Source organism: Musa acuminata, chromosome BXJ2-7 (assembly GCF_036884655.1).
Source record: "Musa acuminata AAA Group cultivar baxijiao chromosome BXJ2-7, Cavendish_Baxijiao_AAA, whole genome shotgun sequence".
NCBI classification, from domain to species: domain Eukaryota; kingdom Viridiplantae; phylum Streptophyta; class Magnoliopsida; order Zingiberales; family Musaceae; genus Musa; species Musa acuminata.
The window spans coordinates 17,062,778-17,084,738 of NC_088344.1; positions in this window are offsets into that span (position 1 = coordinate 17,062,778).

Here is a 21,961-nt window from a genome sequence, read left to right on the forward strand (position 1 = left end):
GACTCTGCAACTCCGATATCCTTGGCACAATACCCGCTCTTCTTGGCCCGATGCCCGAATCCACGGCCCGAAGCCTTCTGTCGATACGTCGACCGATCCACCGGCCCGACGTCCAATCTTCTGACATGTTCCTCCGGCACAACATGATTTTCCTGCTTTAATTGTCTCATCCTGATCGAAGCATCCTGCGTCACTCAAAACACAGATTAAATCATAAACATATATCAAGTAGTTTCATCATCAAAATACGAGATTCAACAGAAAATATGTCAGAAGATTGAACGTCGGGCCTGAGGATCGGTCGACGTATCGACAGAAGGCTTGGGGCCAGGGATTCGGGCATCGGCCAAGAAGAGCGGATATTGCACCAAGGATATCAGAGTTACAGAGTCAACTGGCCGATTGGGCAATAAGCTACAAGAGAGGACGATGTGCCGAAGAATCGGATAAAGCATCGAAGGACCAATGACAAGCCGAACAACATATTTAATGCTTAGTATTAATTATCTAGATCGAAGTATGTTTTATATGTGTAGGATTAACTACGATATCAAGACATAGAGCAAAATAAAGTCCCAGAGTCAAGGACATGATTTCGTTGGGAGTTCGAGAGTTCGTCGGAAGCCCGAATGTTTGTCGAAAATTCTAGTGGAACCAACTGAGAAGTCATGGAGCTTGCCAGAGAAGCTCATCGAAATTCGCCAAGAAGATCGTCATGAAGTCTAGGAGCTTGTCGGGAGTCCGCCGGAACATTGCCGAGAGATAGTATGAAGTTCGCCGGAAGATCGCCGGAAGCTTGCCCCAAGAAACCAAGACATAGGGACTTATTTAGCTTAGCAAATGTCTTAGGAATCGTAGCTAGTACGTAATTGGGTTTGGATTTGGGCCAACCCAATTAGGGGCTAGCTAGGCCCATGTAAGGACCTTGTTGGGCCCAATGGGTGGCCCAAACAGTGTTGCAAGAAGTAGCACCGTCGTGGCATAATCTTCGAGACTATGTCAAGCGATGGTACCACTAGTCTGGGCGGTTGTACCACCCCTGGATTGTGGTACCACAGTCTGGATTGTGGTACCACCCAACATAGCATCCTAAGTGGTGGTACCACCAGACTAGGTGGTGGTACCGCCCAGTGCAGTGTTAGTGTCAGATTGACACCAGCGGTGGTATCGCCCAACGCATGCGATGGTACCGTCCATGCTTTGGAAACCGAGGATGAGATATTTTTAGTCTCCAAGTTTGAATCAACTTGAAGCATATAAATATCCCTCTCATCCCTGGTTAAGACACACAAGTATTGAGTGTATAAAAGGATAGAAACACTGCTACAATCTTGTGTGAGCTGCTCTCAAAAGTTCTAAGTGTTAGAATAGTTTGAGAGAGGTGTGAGTGGGGGTGTAAGGGTTATCTCCTAAACCCAATAAAAAGAGAATCGAGTTGTAAAAGATGATTGGTCTTTGCCTATTGAAGGAAGACCGATAGTGGATGCCGGTGGCCTCGATAGAAGAGGAATCGGCGAAGTTGATGTAGGTCACGACGACCGAACCACTCTAAAATCTGGTTTGCATTTTACTTTGAGCAATTTATCTTTACTGCAAACATCTTTAATAGCTTACTACTTTCAATACATTTATGAATGTGTTTCAAGTTAAGATATTTATGAAACCATTTTCGGCAGAAACGGTTTTATCAAAATGAAACGATTTTAAAGACGTGATTTTACCGCTGCACTAATTGACCCCCCCCCCCCCTCTTAGTGCCAACCCCATTCCTAACAATTGGTATCAAAGCCTCGTATTTCTCATTTGGTTTAACACCCAAGAGAAATGCCTCATTTCGGCTTTCAACAGGGACTTTCTCTCATTCGTCCTCCCTTTTTCAATGGGATGGACTACACCTATTGGAAAACTCGAATGAGAGTTTTCTTGCTTTCATTGAATCTCGATTTATGGCATATAGTCGAATCCGATTTTCAAAAGTCTTTTCTTCTAATGAACCATTGGAATGATTTAGAGAAGAAGGTTTTTTCTCTAAATGTAAAGGCTATGAATGCCTTATTTGCACGTCAGTATCGCTTCGAGCCTCCACCAGAGTTTAATCAGGTTTCTACTTATGAAACGGCTTTCGAGATTTGGCATATATTAGAAGTCACACACAAAGGCACAAGTAAAGTAAAAGATTCGAAGATCAATATTTTAATCCATGAATTTGAACTTTTTCATATGAAACCAAGCGAGACTATTGGAGACATGTACACCCGTTTTACGGATGTCGTCAAAAGTCTAAAAGGACTTGGTAAAAGCTTTTCAAATTTTGAACTCGTTAACAAAGATCTTAAGATCACTTTCTAAAACTTGAGAATCAAAAGTAACGACAATACAAGAAATAAAAGATTTAAATATATTTTCAGCTGAAGAGCTTATTGGTTCATTGATGACATATGAAATGGTGCACAATGCACATAATGAACATGATGAACAAAACCAACTTCCAAAGAACAGAGAGGATTTGATACTTAGAATAATTGAAGACCACTCGAGTATAAGCTCAAGTGATGATGAACTTGAACTACTCATGAAATTTAAGAAGTTTATAAAACAAAAATTAAAGAATAAAAAGAATGGAACTACTTTCAATGAACGCAAGAAGAAGTTACCAAAAGACGAATTGAGCTCCTCCAAAGACGAGGAGAAAATCAACATAAGCAAGGTGGCAAACTACACCTTAATGGCATTCAATGATGAGGTAATCAAAATTCCCTTAGTTTATTTCGAAATTACATAATGCTTTCTTAAGTTATATTTAATTTAGTTTTGAATTTTTTTAAATTGCATGTTTAATAATATAATGAAAATGCAAAAAAAATGGGATCATGCTTACCTTTCTAGTGATCATGAAAATTGCATGTTTTGTGAGAAACAAACAAAATTATTTTGATTAAAAATACCTTACAAAACCATGCTATATGTGTTTAAGAAGCAATAATATGTATATTGATGATTTATGTATTCCTTGTGATTATAAATGCTTCATATTTAATGAAATCATGCTTGATAATTTAATGCATAATGATCATGCTTAATGAGATTATTTTTTGAAATTATTATGCTTGGTGATTCTTGAGATTTATGGATTATCAACTTTTACAGTTTTAAAAGTTCTTTTTCGGTGTTAATGTATGATGCATGTTTTTATTTAGCATAAATGAAAAAGACATGTTTCTATGAAATAAATCACATGAATTGAAATAACTAAAAATAGAAAAGTATTTTTTAAAAATATATTTTTCTCTATCTTATCAATTTTTCACTAAGAGATTGATAAAGTTGTTTGTGTCTTTTTAAATCTCTTGAAAGTAATGTTAAGATTTTGATGATTTGAATTTGAAATGACTTTTATCAAAATCATGATCTTGATTTCTTGGAAAAAAATGAGATTACCTTGATGATCATTTTAATTATTTTGATTCATGAAATTTTGGATTCATGACTTGATCTTTCATTTGTTTATGAGATGGTTGAAATCTTTATACCTTTGAATTCTTCACTTCTCCTTTCAATTTTTGAAATTATGTATGTTATATGTTGGAGATTTGAAACCATGTTTTGATATCATGCATACTCAAGAAAAGTTGATTTGAAAAATTGAATGAATTAAAAATGAATGATGATTTTTCTCTTGATTATAACTTGTGATATTTTTTATGAATCATCATCTTGATTTCTCCGATAATGAAATTTTTCTATGAATCAAGATTTTTTCATGCTATAATTCTTCTTGATATTCACTAAAAATGTAGTATTCAAATTAACCATGATATGCTACTTGACATCTTGATAATTTATGACTTGAATTTTATTATGTAAAATTCCTTGTATTCATGAAATGTTTATCTCATCACCAAAATTCTCTTAATATTTTGAATGTGATGAAATGAAATTATGCGGGAAATATAAATGAGAAGCTAATGATCATGCATGAAAGGATGTAATGAATATTGACATTTAGATACCATCATTTGCAAAGCTATGATCATGTTGCCAAAATGATGTATCATGAATGCTTGAATATCTTGTATGGTATGCCCATAGTGATGATTGATTTAATTGTATCATACATGAAGGATACAAATGTAAGGTTTTGAAATTGTGCATATTTCAAGTTGAAACCATAATGATGCACAAACATATTGAAATAAGGTTGATACTTTATCTTTGTCATAATATGAAAATTGATATAAAGGGTCTTCCCTTCTTTTTGACAATGACAAAGGGGGACATAAAAGATGCTAGCTGGCATAATTCAAGAAGAAAGCAAAAATTACACTTCTTAAAAGAGAAGAAAGAACTTGCTTCTTGAACATCTCAATTTGTTAGCTTCCATATTGTAAAATAATGTAACATTTTGTTAGCTTGCGTTTTTGCAAAGGAAGCAAAAATAATCGCTCTTCTCAAAAGAGAAAAAATTACCATCTTGAACATCACCAAGAATTGCTAGCTTGAAATCTCAAGAAGATACAAAAATATGTTATCTTGCACATCGCAAAGAAAAGCAAATATACTAACTTGCACATTTTTAAATTTGCTAGCTTGTATATTGTAAAACTTGCATATCTAAAACTTGATAACTTGCATGTTCTAATATGACATAGCACTTGCTAAATTTTTGCTAGCTTGCATGATGATAAAAATAGAGATTATGTTCATCATGCAATGAGTTGAACTTATATTTCCAAATTTTGAAAGTTACACTTCTCCTTTTTGTTGATGACAAAGGGGGAGAAGTATGATCATGTAATGCATGATGATGTATTCAAATATTCAAGATGAAATTTGCAATGACATGAATTCAGCTTGAATTCAAGGTTCTATCAATATGGCATATTGATAGGGGGAGTTTATTTAAACTCTGGGAGTTAAGGTTAACTCCGTCATCAATTGGTTGTCATCATAAAAAAGGGAAAGATTGTTGAATCTTGTATTTTGATGATGAAACCAATTCATAAGTGTTTATATTTTAATCTGTATTTTGAATGATGTTGGATGTTTCGATCAGGATGAGACAATTAAAGTAGGAAAAATTATGTTGGGCCGGAGGAAAACATGTCAGAAGATTTGATGTCGGGCCAGAGGATCGGTCGACGTATCGACTGAAGGCTTCGGGCCATGGATTCAGACATCGGGCCAAAAGGAGCAGATATTGCAACAAGGATATCAGAGTTACGAAGTCAATTAGCTAATTGGGCAATAGGCCGCAAGAGAGGATGATGCGCCAAAGAATCGGATGAAGCGTCGAAGGACCAATGACATGCTGGACAACATGATTAATGCTTAGTATTAATTGTCTATATCGATATATATTTTACATGTGCAGGATTAACTATGATAGCAAGGCATAAAGCAAAATGAAGTCCCGGAGTCAAGGACAAGATTTCATTGGGAGTTCGAGAGTTTGTCGGAAATCCAGATGTTTGTCAAAAATTCTGGCAGAACCAGCCGAGAAGTCTTGGAGTTTGCCAAAGAAACTCATCGGAACTCACCAAGAAGATTATCATGAAGTCTAAGAGCTTGTTGGGAGTCCGTCGGAACATTGCCGAGAGATCGTCGGAAGCTTGTCAGAAGAAACCAAGACATAGGGACTTATTTAGCTTAGCAAATGTCATAGGAATCGTAGTTAGCACGTAATTGGGTGATACCGGGAGGGTAAAAATGCAGAACGGATTTCGAAAGAGCACCAATAGAACAGTTATATAGATAGAAAATATCACAGAAGGCAATGAACGAACTCTTGAAGAAACTTTGGTAAAACGAAATATAGCTCACCACCAAGTTTAAAAATCAAAAGGGATACAGAAGATCACCACCCTAATGATAATAAACAAGGATACAGAACTGAAAACAAAAGACTCACCACTCAAGGACGCATCCAAGAGATACAGAGTTCAAAAGAGCACTCCAAGAGAACTTCTACCAATATCCTCAGTTTTCTCAACTCTTTTCTAAGCCCTAAACCCCAAAATAAATACTAGTGCATGAAACAACCCTTCATGCATAGGAAATTTCGAAATTAAGGGCTTTACAACTGCCAACCAACAACATTAATGAATTCCTTAGCCATGAAGAAAAGCATCATGATACAGCTTTACAGCTGCCAACCAACTCCATTAATGTATTCCTTTGTGCTGGGAATATGCTGATGAGCTATCTTATCTGAGTAGGCTGAGTTGAAGATTATGTAGCAATATTGTTGACTGAAAAAAATATCATATTATCAGTATGATCCATATGAGCAGATTGTAGCAAATTAGACACTCCCGTGTCAATTCCCCTGGTTGAAAAAGACTTGTCCTCAAGTTTTTGTTTGTTTCGTCATCATGATTATAAAAAGGACTTAAGTCAGCCACATTAAATGTTGGGGATACTCCGTAATCTTTTGGTAGCTCAATCTCATAAGCATTTTTGCCAATTCTCTTAAGCACCTTGAATGGACCATCAGCCTTAGGATTCAGTTTTCCAAATTTTCCCGGCGGAAACCTCTCCTTCCTTAGATGAATCCAAACCAAATCACCTGCATTAAACTCCACAAGTTTTTTGTGTTTGTTAGCAGCTTGCATGTACCTCTCATTTTGTTTCTCAATGGTTGCTTTCACACCCTCATGTAGCTTCTTTATCTGCTTAGCTCTTTAATCAGCATCTCCACTAAATTGCTTTGTTGTAGAATGAGAGATTAAGTCCAAAGGACCAGCAGGATTAGCACCATAAACTACCTCAAAATGACTCTTACCAATACTATGATGCATAGAACGGTTATAGGCAAACTCAATTTGTGGAAGAATGACATCCCATTGCTTAATATTCTTGCCAACATAGCTTCTAAGTAAATTTCCCAAGCTTCGGTTTGTTACCTCAGTTTGCCCATTGGTTTGTGGATGATGCGAGCTGCTGAAATTCAAAGAAGTACCCAACTTCCTCCAAAGAGTTCTCCAAAAATGACTAACAAATTTTGAATCTCGATCAGACACCATAGTTCTTGGAATACCATGCAATTTAACAATCTCCTTAAAATATAAATCAGCAATATGAGATGCATCATTTGATTTATTGCATGGAACAAAGTGAGACATTTTTGAAAATCTGTCAACAACAACCATGATAGAATCCTTGTTCCTTTGAGTTCTTGGCAATCCCAAAACGAAATCAAGACTCACATCCTCCCATGGAGCATTTGGCACTGGCAATGGAGTGTACAAACTAGAATTTTGACTTCTTGTTTTTGCCAAATGACTCAATCGGCATTGCTTCACATGTCTATCCACATCTCTGAACATTTTAGGCCAGTAGAAATTTGATTGAACAAGAGCTAGAGTCTTGTCCCTACCAAAATGTCCTCCCAAAACACCACCATGAGCTTCAGCTAGAATTACTTGTCTCAAAGAACAAGATGGAACACACAAAGCATTAGCTCGAAAAATAAAACCATCAAAGATAAAAAAATTATTGAAAGGAACCTGATTTACAATTCTGCCATATCGAGCCAAAATCTATATCATTCTCATATAGATCTTTGAATGTTTCAAATCCAACCACTTTGACTTCTATTGCTGATAATAAAGAATGATTTCTGCTCAATGCGTCAGCAACTACATTTTGAACACCAGATTTGTGCTTGATTGTAAAGTTGTAAGATTGTAAAAACTCCACCCAAGCTGCATGCCTCTTGTTCAGCTTGTGCTGGTGATTAATGAACTTTAATGCCTCATGATCAGAATATAGAACAAATGGCTTGGCGAGAAGATATTGACTCCAATGAGACAAAGCTCGATAAATCGCATAAAACTCCTTATCATAAGTAGAGTATTTCTTTCTTATATCATTCAGCTTTTCACTAAAAAATGCAATGGGCCTTCCGTCTTGACTCAAAACAGCACCAATTCCCACATTAGATACATCACATTCAACTTCAAACACATTATCAAAATTTGGTAGAACGAGCCTCAGTAACCTTTCTTTTCAAAAGCTCAAAAGCATCGTTAGCCTCACTAGTCCAATTGAATTTGTCACATTTCAGATATTCAGTGATTGGAGCGACAATAGAGCTGAAACCCTTGATAAATCTTCTGTAAAATGAAGTTAAGCCATGGAAACTCCTCACATCATGCAACGAAGCAGGTGTTGGCCAACTGAGAATAGCCTCTACCTTACTTTGATCCATCATGATTCCATTTTTTGAAACAACATACCCCAGAAACACCACACTAGAAGTAAAGAAATCACACTTCTTTAGATTAGCATAAAGCTTTTGATGCCTCAAAATAAGAAAGATCTTTTTCAGATGATTCATATGCTCCTCTTCGCTCTTACTGTATACCAATATATCATCAAAATAAACTACAACAAATATTCCAATGCATGGCTTAAGTATGTGATTCATAAATCTCATGAAGGTGCTAGGAGCATTAGATAGCCCAAATGGCATAACCAACCATTCATATAAGCCTTCTCTAGTTTTAAATGCTGTTTTTCACTCATCTCCGGGCCTCATTTTTATTTGATGATAGCCACTCCTCAAATCAATTTTTGAGAAAATACAAGCACCACACAATTGATCAAGTAAATCATCTAACCTTGGAATAGGAAAGCGATAGTCCACTGTGATTTTGTTGATGGTGCGACTGTCCACGCACATTCTCCAAGAACCATCCTTCTTAGGCACTAACAAAGCAGGAACTGCACAAGGACTCATGCTCTCCCGGATTAACCCCTTTTTAACCAATTCATCAACTTGCCTTTGAAGTTCTTCATGCTCCTTGGGAATCATAAAAACAGAGACTAATTTTCTGTAGGATAGGGTTAGAACACTTGCCTTTGAGAATTTTGACCCCCAATTGAGAAGATTGAGTAAGAAACCTCAAAGCCCCAATTTTTCTTCTTCTTCTTCTCCCTTTCTTTTCTCTTCTTCTTTCTTTCTTTCTCTGTTCTTCCACACCGCAGCTACCTTCTCTGGTTCCTTAAGAACGAAGGCAGAGAGGCTTAAGCGGTGGGATTTGTTATTTTGTACGTTTTGTAGTTTAGTCCTTGCTTTTATTATATTCACGATTAGGTCCTTAGGGTTTACATATAGGTCCTCAGATTCTTTTTTTTTTTTTTGAACAGATCTCCCAAATCTTAAAAATAAGTTATCTCTGATTCATACTCTATTTCTTTTGTCAATTTAAAATAGATGCTTACATTATCACCAGAAGTTTATACGAAAATTCGGAAATGAGGGGTGTTACACCCCCCCCCCTCTTAGTGTCGCTCCGATCCTAACAGAGGCGACGGATAGTAGGGCCATGGGCATGACAGCACCATGGTACCGCAGAGGCGGGACTTCCACGAAAGTCATTGATCCCTTGCTCTCATGGAGGGAGAGCGCTTGGTCGTGAAAGAGGCCGAGGAGGTGGAGCATGCAAAGGCAAACTCCACGTACTGAGATAAGGCTGAAGGGCAAAGGCCAAGGAACTTCGTAAGACCGATGTCAACGAGCTTCTCATCTAGATAGCCGAAAGTGAAGGACTTCGGGTCATGCAAGAGTGCACGACCAAGGAACGAAGCAAGCAGTACGCAGTGTTGTACCTTTGCTACTAAGTGGAGTAGGCGGTAGGGTTGATGGAGAAGTCGGTACAGCCTCCTTGGAACTCTATAGGGGTTCCTCCCTCCAAGTTGCTGCTCAAAGGCTGCAGAAAAGATTCATCTAATGCTTATGAAAAGAGAAGGAATACATGGCTATTTATAGGGCTTCTAAACCCTAACTCCTAATAGGACTCCTACTTAAGACTCTTACTTCTAACCAACTCCTAATAGGACTCCTAGTCAAGACTCCTATTCCCTTACAACTCCTAATTCTTCTCTAAGAAAATACCTCCTACATGAATGCCCCTCTCAATTAGGACTCTCCTAGCTAGAGTCCTAACAAAATGTCCCTCTCAATTAGGACTCTCCTAGCTAGAGTCCTAACAGTTTTACATGAATGTCCCTCTCAATTAGGACTCTCCAAGCTAGAGTCCTAACAGACCCGCCCTCTTCAAATCAGCCTTGTCCTCGAGGCTGATGATTCGTGAATTCTGGGAATTTGATCTTTAAGTCATCATAGTTCTCCCAAGTGGCATCTTCTATTGGTAGGTTCGCCCATTGTATTAGCACTTCATTAGTGGGTTATCGTCGTCAAGTCACGATCCGTCGATCAATAATGGCACTTGGCTGCTGGGTCTGGAGTTCTCTTTGGGTAGTCATATTTGGTAGGTGGCTTTGGGTTGTCTCCAAGCACCTATATAAAACATCCGTCTGGCTGTTGGCTTGTGGGTGATATGTCGTACTCCTTTTCAATTAAGTACCTTGCATATGGAATAACTTTGTCCAAAATCTGCTCTTGAAGATGCAAGTAGAATTTGTCACAAGCACAATGCGTCCCTTATAGCATTGGAGTCCCGATTGTAATGAGCCACGGAGCTTGGTGTTTCCTCTAATTTTTTTTTTTATCTTACTGGTCTCCGAATCTTCCTGCCATTCCATCTTAATATCCTCAAGGAAGTAGTTGGTTGGAAGTAAAATGACCGAAAATTCAGCTTGTTCAAGTAGCTGCGAAAGCGCATCTGCAACAACATTCTCTTTCCACCTTTTGTAAGTTATTTCATAATCAAATCCAAGAAGTTTTGTTACCCATTTTTGCTGCTCAGGGGATAATATCTTTCGCTCCAAAAAGTACTTGAGGCTTTTATGGTCGGTTTTAATTTAAAATCGTCCACCAATCAAGTAGGGTCTCCACCTCATTGCTGCGCGCACAATGGCGAGCATCTCCTTATCATATGTTGACTTATTTTGATGGGAGGGAGATAATGCCTTCCTAGTGTATACGAGTGGTCGACCATCTTGCATGAGAATGACTCCAATTCTGACTCCAGATGCATCGCCCTCAATAACGAAGGGTTGGTTGAAATCTGGTAGTGTTAGCGTCGGCGTCGTCGTTATGGCTGCCTTAAGTTTGTCGAAGGCAATGGAGGCTCTGTCCGACCATTGGAAGACATCTTTTTCCAGTAAGGAAGTAAGTGGTGCACTGATCTTTCCATAGTTTTTCACGAACTTACGGTAGTAGCTTGTTAAATCCAAAAAGCCATGTAGCAATTTTATGTTCCTCGGGGTAGGCTAGTTTTGCATTGCTTCAATTTTGAAGGGGTCCACAGTAACACCTTCTTCTGATATGATATGCCCAAGATATTTTACCTTTTGTTGAAGAAAGTAAAAATTCGTAGTGGCCGTTGTGTGTTCGAAAGGTGGTTTTCGGTATGACTTCTTCAAACACTCGTACTTGATAATACCCGGATCGAAGGTCCGGCTTTGCGAAGATTTATGCTCCCTTTCATCTAGAAATTCATCTGCTATTGGAATAAGGTATTTGTTCTTGATGGTTATGCCTTTGAGAGCTCGATAATCAATGCATATTCGCCATGTTCCGTCCTTCTTGCGTACAAGTAGCACCGGTGAAGAGTAGAGGTTGCAACTTGGCCGAATAACTCCTGTTTCGAGCATCTCTTTTACAATCCTTTCAATTTTATCCTTTTGGAGATGTAGATACTAATATAACCGAGTATTTGCTGGAGGTTTGCCTGAAAGAATCGTTATATAATGATCATGCCGACTGGTAAGAGATAGGTTGTGCGGTTCGTCAAATATATCTGAAAATTCAGTAAGCAAAGGAAGTAGGTTTGGATCTTCAAATTCTATTAGCTCTCCCTTAGTTTGCTACTCAAGTTGTACCAAAAGGCCGCTGCATACTTTATGCAAAACCTTCTTCATTTGTTGTGTGCAAATCGTCGTTATGTCGCCCTAACGTTTCCCGTTCAGTATCACCTATTTCTTCTTACTATAAAATTTCATAATTAGTTGCATAAAATTCCAAGAAATATCACCTAATGTCGTCAACCATTTAATTATAAGCATGGCCTCATGATCATCAAGAGGGAGAAGGAAGAAATCTGCAATTATCTCTTGGTCCTGCAGCAATAGTTTCTCCTGCGGGCGCCTACGATCACAATTCAAAATCTGTCCGTTGACGACCTTAACGTCAAACCTGCTGCAATTCTCAATAGATAAGGCCCTCTGGATAGTAACTTTACTATTTAGAAAGTTATTAGAACTGCTCGTGTCGATGAGAACAGTGATCTGTTGTTGTTTGAGAAGGCCTCCAACTTTCATCGTTTGCGGGTTTGAGTAGCCGGCTAGTGCATGTACCGTAACTTCAGTCGGTTGTGGCTCTTCTTCTGCATCTTCTTCTTCATGTTCAAGGCTCTTTTCTGGATGTTTAATGACTTCTTCTTCTATTGGTTCAATCATAAGAAGTCTCCCTTTACTACAGCGATGCTCACGGCTCCACGGCTCGTCACAATGCCAACATAACCCCTTCGCATATCACTCCCGAAGCTCTTCTCTTGTTAACCTCTTTGGTGTAGGGACTTGGTCAATAGTAGGGGAGGTGTTAGAACCCTTGCAGATTCTAAACTTGGGGTTGATCTCTTTAGGGGATCGGCCTCCTTAGAACTCTATAGGGGTTCCTCCCTCCAAGTTGCTGCTCAAAGGCTGCAGAAAAGATTCATCTATTGCTTGTGAAAAGAGGAGGAATACATGACTATTTATAGGGCTTCTAAACCCTAACTCCTAATAGGACTCCTACTCAAGACTCCTACTTCTAACCAACTCCTAATATGACTCCTACTTACGACTCCTATTCCTTTACAACTCCTAATCCTTAAGACTCCTATTCCTTTACAACTCCTAATTCTTCTTTAAGAAACAACCTCCTAACCCTAGCTGGCCTCTTTACCTCTTTAATAGAGGTCAGCTCAGGTAGGTTTTATATGAATGTCCCTCTCAATTAGGACTCTCCTAGCTAGAGTCTTAACAGACCCGCCCTCTTCAAATCAGCCTTGTCCTCGAGGCTGACGATTCATGAATTCTGGGAATTTGATCTTCAAGTCGTCGTAGTTCTCCCAAGTGGCATCTTCTGATAATAGGTTGGCCCACTGTATTAGCACTTCAGTAGTGGGTCGTCATCGTTGAGTCACATTCCGCCGATCAATAATAGCACTTAGTTGGGTCTGGAGTTCTCCTTGCGTAGTCATATTTGGTGGGTGGCTTTGGGCTATCTCCAAGTACCTATTTACAACTTTTGTATGGCCATCGGTTTGTGGGTGATATGTCATACTCCTTTTTAATTTAGTACCCTGCATATGAAATAACTTTGTCCAAAATCTGCTTGTGAAGATGCAAGTAGAATTTGTCACAAGCATAATGCATCCCTTATAGTGTAATTCTTTTGAGTCCCAATTATAATGAGCCACGGAGCTTGGTGCTTCCTCCAATTTTTGTAAAATCTGCTTGGTGCTTATAATCTTACTAGTCTCTGAATCTTCCTGCCATTCTATCTTAATATCCTCAAGGAAGTCGCTGGTCGGAAGTGAAACGGTCGAAACTTCAGCTTGCTCGGTTAGTTGCGAAAGCGCATCTGCAAGAACATTCTCTTTCCCCTTTTTGTAAGTTGTTTCATAATCAAATCTAAAAAGTTTTGTTACCCATTTTTGCTGCTCAGGGGATGATATCTTTCGCTCCAAAACGTACTTAAGGCTTTTTTGGTCGGTTTTAATTTGAAATCGTCGACCAATCAAGTAGGGTCTCCACCGCGTTGTTGCGCGCACAATGGCGAGCATCTCCTTATCATATGTTGACTTATTTTGATAGGAGGGAGATAATGCCTTGCTAGTGTATGCGAGTGGTCGACCATCTTGCATGAGAATGGCTCCAATTCTGACTCTAGATGTGTCGGCCTCAATAATGAAGGGTCGGTTGAAATCTGGTAGTGTTAGCACTGGCGTCGTCGTCATGGCTGCCTTAAGTTTGTCGAAGGCAGCGGAGGCTCTGTCCGACCATTGGAAGACATCTTTTTTCAGTAAGGAAGTAACTGGTGCACTAATCTCTCCAAAGTTTTTCACGAACTTGCAGTAGTAGCTTGTTAAACCCAAAAAGCCATATAGCAATTTTATGTTCCTCGGGGTCAGCCAATTTTGCATTGCTCCAATTTTGAAGGGGTCTACTGCCACACCTTCCTCTGATATGATATGCCCAAGATATTCCACCTTCTTATGAAGAAAGCAAAAATTCATAGTGGTTGTTGTGTGTTCAAAAGATGGTTTTCGGTATGTCTTCTTCGTATACTCGTATTTGATGATACCCGGATCGAAGGTCCAGCTTTGTGAAGATTTGTGCTCTCTTAGCAACTCATCTACTACTGGAATAGGGTATTTATCCTTAATGGTTATGCCATTGAGAGCTCGGTAATCAACACATAATCGCCATATTCCATCCTTCTTTCATATGAGGAGCACCGGTGAAGAGTAGGGGCTGCAACATGGTCGAATAACTCCTGTTTTGAGCATCTCTTTTACAATCCTTTCTATTTCATCATTCTGGAGATGTGGATACCGATATGGGTGAGTATTTGCTGGAGATTTGACTGGAAAAATCATTATACAATGATCATGCCGACGAGTAAGAGGTAGGTTGTGCGGCTCGTCAAATATATCTGAAAATTCAACAAGCAAAGGAAATAGGTTTGGATCTTCAAAGTCTATTGGCTCTCCTTTAGTTTGTTGCTCAAGTTGTACCAAAAAGCCGCTGCATGCTTTATGCAAAACCTTCTCTATTTGTTGTGTGCAAATCATCGTTACGTCGCCCTCACGTTTCCCATACAGTATCACCTGTTTCTCCTTACTGTAAAATTTTATAAATAGTTGCATAAAATTCCAAGAAATATCACCTAATGTCATCAACCATTTAATTCTGAGTATGGCCTCATAATCATCAAGAGGGAGGAGGAAGAAATCTGCAATTATCTCTTGGTCCTGTAACAACAGTTTCACCTGCGGGCACCTATGATCACACTTCAAAATCCGTCCGTTGGCGACCTTAACGACAAACCTGCTGCAATTCTCAATAGGTAAGTTTATATGGACAACAACCTTACTATTTAGAAAGTTATTAGTGCTGCTCGTGTCGATGAGAACAGTGATCGGTTGTTGTTTGAGAAGGCATCCAACTTTCATCGTTTGCGGGTTTGAGTAGCCAACTAGTGTATGTACCGTAACTTCGATCGGTTGTGGCTCTTCTTCTGTATCTTTTTCTTCATGTTCAAGGCTCTTTTCTGAATGTTCAATGACCTCTTCTTCTATCGGTTCAATCATAAGAAGTCCTCCTTTACTACAGTGATGCTCACGGCTCCACGGCTCGTCACATAACCCCTTCGTATATCGCTCCCGAAGCTCTTCTCTTGTTAACCTCTTTGGTGTAGGGACTTGGTCAATGGTAGGGGGAGCTGAGGGCTTCAATATTACTGGTTGAGGAGTGACCCTAGTCCTCCGAGCTTCATGGTTCAATTGCTCCTCTTGATGTCGTGCGAAAGAGATGGCTGCCATAAGCGTATACGGTTGTCGCGCTTTAACTTCTCCTCGGATCTCCGGCTTCAAGCCCTCAATGAAGGTCCTCAATAGCTATTTTTTGAGACCAATCATGAGTTTGATTAGATAACCTTTCAAACCTGGTTTGGTACTCCTGAATGGTGGAAGTTTGTCGGATCTTTGTGTTAGGATCGAGAGCACTAAGAGGGGGGGGGGTGAATTAGTGCAGCGGAAAACTTTCTGCGATTAAAATCGAAAGCTGCGTTCGAACGATAAAAACAACTTCTGTATGAAAGTTGATACTAATCAAGGTTAAAGTCAAACTAATCAGGCAGTTTGCAGCTATGATGAAAACCAGAATATCGGCGCAAACTGAAATCCGACGTTCGTACGAAGAAACTGATTTATGTCTAAATGCTTATTCGTAAATCACTTGATTAGATAAGACGCAGTTTAAGCAAGAGTATAAAGGCAGTGTGCAGTATTGGTAAAGCTCAAAACGTAAATGCAATATGCAATATGATGATCATACGAAAAAGCAGATTTACTTCTAAACGCAGATTTACGTCTAAACGCAGATTTACGTCTAAACGTTGAAACTTGTTCGTAAAATCGCAGAGGGCAGTAGCTATTGAGAAGTTTGCAGTGAAGGTAAAATGCTTAAAGGAAATGCAAACCGAGATTTAGAGTGGTTCGGTCAATCTTGACCTACTCCACTTTTGGCTTCCTCCACCGACGAGGTCACCGACGTCAACTAGAGACCTTCCTTCAAAAGGCGAAGGCCAACCACCTTCTTACAGATTCACTCCTTTTGACGGGCTTAGGAGACAACCCTTACAGAAGTTTTCTTTCCTCTCTTTACAACTCAAACTTTGAAGAACAGAAAGAGGAGAACTAGCAGTTTTGAGCTCTAAGAACCACAGAAAGACAGCAAGATTTCGAGTGTGTGTTCTGTGCTTTCAGTGCTAAATGGGTGGGGTATTTATAGGCCCCAACCCAGTTCAAATTTGGAGCTCAAATCTGTCAATTCCCGGAATTCCAGGATCAGGCGGTTGCACCTCTTGACTAGGGCGGTTGCACCGCCTGGCAGAGCTCGAAGACTGAGCCTCTGGGCGGTGCCACCTCTGTCAGGGGCGGTTGCACCTCTCTGCTAGAGCTCGAAGACCGAGCTCAGGTGGTTGCACCGCCTAACTGGGGAGGTTGCACCGCCTGGTAGAGCTCGAAACTTGAGCTCTAGCGATGCTACCTCTTGACAGAAGAGGTTGCACCGCCCAGTCTCGCTCGGAGACTGAGCCCGGGGCGGTGCCACCTCTTGGCTGGGGCGGTTGCACCGCCCAATCTCGTTGGGAGACATAGCCTGGGCGGTGCTACCTCCTAGCTTGGGCGGTTGCACCTCCCACAGCAATCAGGGTCCGAATGGGTTAATCCATTCGGCCCAATTTGATTCTTTCAGGGGCCCAATTGCCCCAAGATTAAGCTAATGGGATCACCTCCCATTTCTAACTTAATCAATGTGCTAACTACGATTATTTCCTAAGACATATTCTACAGCTTGCTCCGGTGCGTCAATCGCTTCTTCCGGCGAGTTTCCGGCGAACTTCCTTCGATCATCCGACGAACCCTCGGTGATCCTCCTGCGGACTTCCGGCAAACTCCTGGACTTGCGACGATCCACTTGGCAAGTTCCGACGAGCTCCTTTGGCAAGCTTCTGGACTTCTCGGATTTGTTCCCGCAGAACCTCCGACGACTGTCCGAACTTCCGTCGAGCTCTTGAACTCCCAACGTGATCATTGTTATGACTCCGGCGCAACTCCTGCTGCATGTCTTACTTTCATCGTAGTTAATCCTGCACACTTATCTCAACACACATATTAGACAAACAATTGACAATTGATTTCATCATCAAAATCCGAGATTCAACAATCTCCCCCTTTTTTATGATGACAATCAATTGATAATGGAGTTAACCTTAACTCCCCCTGTCTATATGCCATACTTCTTGAATTTAAAAACTTTATAAATTCAAGAGACATATTCCCATCATGATTCCTATCATGATGTATCTCTTTGAAGATGATGTCAAGGCTTGACATTCATTTTCAAATATAACAAGTTTGAATGATGGTTATTGTAGCAATTCATCATATTGTAAGATATCGACATGTAAAGCTGTGAAGCAAGATTTTGATATCATTACATGATATACACATTTCGAATAGTTAGCAAGTGTAGCATTGCATCACATGGTGAGATATCAGTTCGTACGATGCAAATTTTTGTTTGATATCTTGATACAGGGCATATAGCAATGATAGCAATCATATATTTCTTGGTGATGCAAGTATAGCCTAATCATAGCAATGATAGCAATCATATATTTCTTGGTGATGCAAGTATAGCCTAATCATAGCAATAATAGCAAGCATATATTTCTTGGTGATGCAAGTATGGCCTAATCATAGCATCAGTGATAGCAACCATATCAACATCAATGATAGCAAACATATCAATTCATATATTTCTCCCCCTTTGTCATCAACAAAAAAGTATGGTAGATGTGATTCCAGGAGAACAATATAAGCAGGTTATCAAGCACATAAAGGAAGGCATGACATGTATAATGCTTTGAATACCTCTTCTCCTTGTATGTTATAATTCTTTGTGCATGAAAGAGGAAACTCATTTTTCCAAAAAAAAATTTACATAAGAGTGTACAGGAAAATCCGATTTTTAGCATTCAAATTGTTAAGCAAATCCGAAAATGAAATGAACTTTTCCAAAACATAATTTCCAACATGTTATTTGATCAAGTGATACCAAAGCATATAATAATGATCAAGTGATTTGATCATTTAATAAAGTCTGAAAAATAATTTTAGCTAGTTTAAGTATTCGGACACATCAACATTCCTAATTCTCTTCTTATAAAATCAAATTGTTCTTCACTTAAAGATTTTATAAAAATATCAGTTTCGTATCAATGTCATATTACTGACTTATCAACTACATTGGTATGTCACTTTATATTTATCAAGGCACAAGGTTTTCAAAACATTTAGTTTCAATGTAAAATCCGAGATAAACAACAAGAGATGTTTGTAACTTTGCATATGCTCACAGATCAAGGTAAATATGGAGTTTACAACATATCATATTAAAGACAAAAGTCCATCATGAGGAGTTTATAACAACAGCGGATGATTGTGTTCATACAAGCTCATTCATGAGGTGGAAAGTTAAAGTGCCTAAATAAAGAGTCAAATTGTCGATGAATTTGCTACAGCTCAGCTAGGATTTGATCTTGTCGATGTTCAAGCCGTTCTTGTCTTTGTTCGAATCGGTCCATTCGAATCCCAATATCTTCGACAGATGACGTGTGAGTTTGCTCAAATGGATGTGTTTCCTCAAAGGGACAGATCGAAGGAGATTGGGTACCCCTAAAGACTAGTGTTTCCGGTTCTGGTTCAGGTTGAGGGGGATTAGTTCTTCTTGGCATTCTAACCCAGTTATCGTTTCTATAAAAACATCTTAATCGGTGAAGTAGATTTTTATTAATTATGCTGAATCTATCTACTTTTATTACTTCTTCTTCCGGTGGTATTAGAATATCGTAGGCTTTCATTATTCTAGTTATTATTCCACCATATGGGAGCATCATGTCTTTCTTAGATAGTTCTAACATGTTTTGTTGGATAAGATAACCAAGACATATATCATATCCTTTCATGATCATATACATAGTTCCTAATTCTAATTGGCTTACTTCATCATGATGATATTGTTTAGGAAGAATGATGCTAGTTAGGATGTGATGAAGTACCTTAGTGTTTAGAGGCAGTAAATATTCACAACTTTTAGGAACAAATGCTAAGTTCGGATTGGCAAAAATTGTTTGTAGGGCTTCAACGTATGTTGTTCCAACATTTTCATCATTCCATGATCCTCTAAAGTAAAGTCCTCTTCTTTTCATGGGAATGCCTATCATGTCACAAATGAATCTATCCGTAATTGAAATGTGTTGTCCTAAGAGATAGGTGGACATCCTTTCTTCTTTATCTACTAGTATGTTGTTGTAAAACAATCTTACTAGTCTTGGATAGATGGGTTCATTAATTTGTAATATAGGGAGTAGATCTAAGTTTGCAAACCACTGGATTGTCTCCAAGTCTCTTAGCTCACTTAAATCTACGTATTTTCCCTTGTTGACACTCATAAGTTCAAAAGAGGAAAATTTTTCAACATGGTATTTTGAATCAAAAAGGGTGGAATCAAAGTCTTCTACTAATCTCCTCTTTCCTTTGTCCCTTGAGGATCTTCTAGATCTCATAACTACTGCTATTTAGAATAATAGTGATGAGCAAAAGTAAATGAATCAAGAAACAGAGTTTAAGGGCTTCTTAGAGAGTACCTTAATGAGATCTTCAAGAGAGGGAAGGAATGTTGATGCTTTGCTTCGAAATGAAGGGTATTTGGGATGCTAAGATAGGGGAAATGGGGATGGAGGAGGCTTGGGAGAGTAGAAGAGGGAAGGAAATGAGTTGGGGTCGGTTTCACCGCCGACCCTAGCTTGAGCTATAAAGGGGCAGAGTTGCGGGCGGTTGCACCTCTGGCTGGAGCGGTGCAACCGCTCGCAACACGTGACAGCTGGAGGTGCTACCTCCAGCTGGGGCGGTGCCACCGCCTGGTGAGCATTTGTTCTGATCTGAGAATTTTTCTATCTTGAGGAGAATTTTTATTCATAGCAATCAACTTTTACTTACGTAATTACGTAAGAATTTTCATTTTAAGATAGGGACTTTTGCACGATCAAGGTAGATTTTTAACGTGCACATTCTTAATGTCGTACACATGTTTGTGATAGTTTCTTCAAGTTGATAAGTCTTGCAAGTTCATGACAGAGTTAGTCATTTCATGATACAGAGTTAAATTTGAAGGTTATGAACGGATGAAATTGATGGGTTCGAAAATCCAGGGATATGTGAATTTGGAAATCATACATTTCTAATTCTGAACAGGATTGTATCTAGGTCGCATTTGTGATTTTACCCTTGTTGTTGTCTCCGAAGGTGACATAGCCTTCGTCTATGCTAGTGAGCTTAGAGAATTGAGATGGATCTCCGGTCATATGCCTTGAGCATCCACTATCAAGGTACCATCTCTTGCTCCTAGCTTGCGATGGTGTGGGTTTCTACAAGAAAGGATGATTTTTAGGTACCCATTTGCTTTTGGGTGCCTCAAAGATAGATCTACATTGTTTATCATGTTGCATAGAGTTTATCATGGTCCCTTTAGGAACCCAAGTCAGTTTGTTTGGACTTATTTTCTTGAATGGACAATAATGCGTCTTGTGTCCAAATTTGCAACAAAAGTTGCATTTGGTTTGGTGTTGAACATGTAAGATGGGGTCTTTTATAAAGGTGGTTGGATTTAGGTGAGGACTTCTCACAAATCCAATTCCACTCCTTTTTGGAACGTGACCCTTGTTTGCAAGGATCATATTCAATGACTTGCTACCAACCTCGAATTTTTTCATGGTGTCCTTAAGTAGCAGGTTTTCTTTTTAGAGAGTTTCTAGATCATGGCATTTGATACATGAATTTAAACTATCATGATATTCAGTTTTTAACTTATCAAAATCACAAGTAAGACTATCATGCTCCTTTTTTAGCAATTTATATTTTCTATTGATAATCTTGCATTCATCAAATAAGTCATGGAAGACATTTAATAATTCATCGAAAGATAAATCAGCATCTAATAAATTCGTTACCTCATCTCCGATGGCCATTAAGGCGTAATGAGCAACTTGCTCGGTGTTGGACTCCTCTTCTTCGGATGCGCTCGAATCATCCCATGTTGCTTTGAGCGCCTTCTTCTTTGTTGTTCTCTTTTTGGCTTGGGGAGAATCACTCTTGTAGTGTTCCAGCTTTTTGCACTCATAGCAAATAACTTGGTCCTTCTTGGGTTTAAGTTTATTTTTAGTGTTATTCTTAAACTTATTTCTTTTAATAAATTTTTTAAATTTTCTTGTTAGAAGTGCCAAGTCATCGTCACAGTCCTCATCACTTGAGTTTTCTTTCAAGTGGTCTTCTAAAGTTCTAAGTGCCATATCCTTCCTGTTCTTTGGAAGGATGTCTTCTTGCTCTTCATGAGCTTTGCAAGTCATCTCATAGGTCATTAATGACCCAATTAGTTCTTTAAGAGGGAAGTTGTTTAGATCTTTTGCCTCTTGAATAGCAGTGACTTTAGGATCCCAACTCTTAGGAAGGGATCTTAGAATCTTATTTACGAGCTCAAAATCCAAAAAACTTTTTCCGAGTCCTTTTAGACCGTTGACGACATCCGTGAAACGGGTAAACATGTCGCCAATAGTCTCACTCGGTTTCATTCGGAAAAGTTCGAAAGAGTGTAACAAAAGATTGATTTTTGACTCTTTCACTCTACTTGTGCCTTCATGAGTCACTTCGAGTGTGTGCCAAAT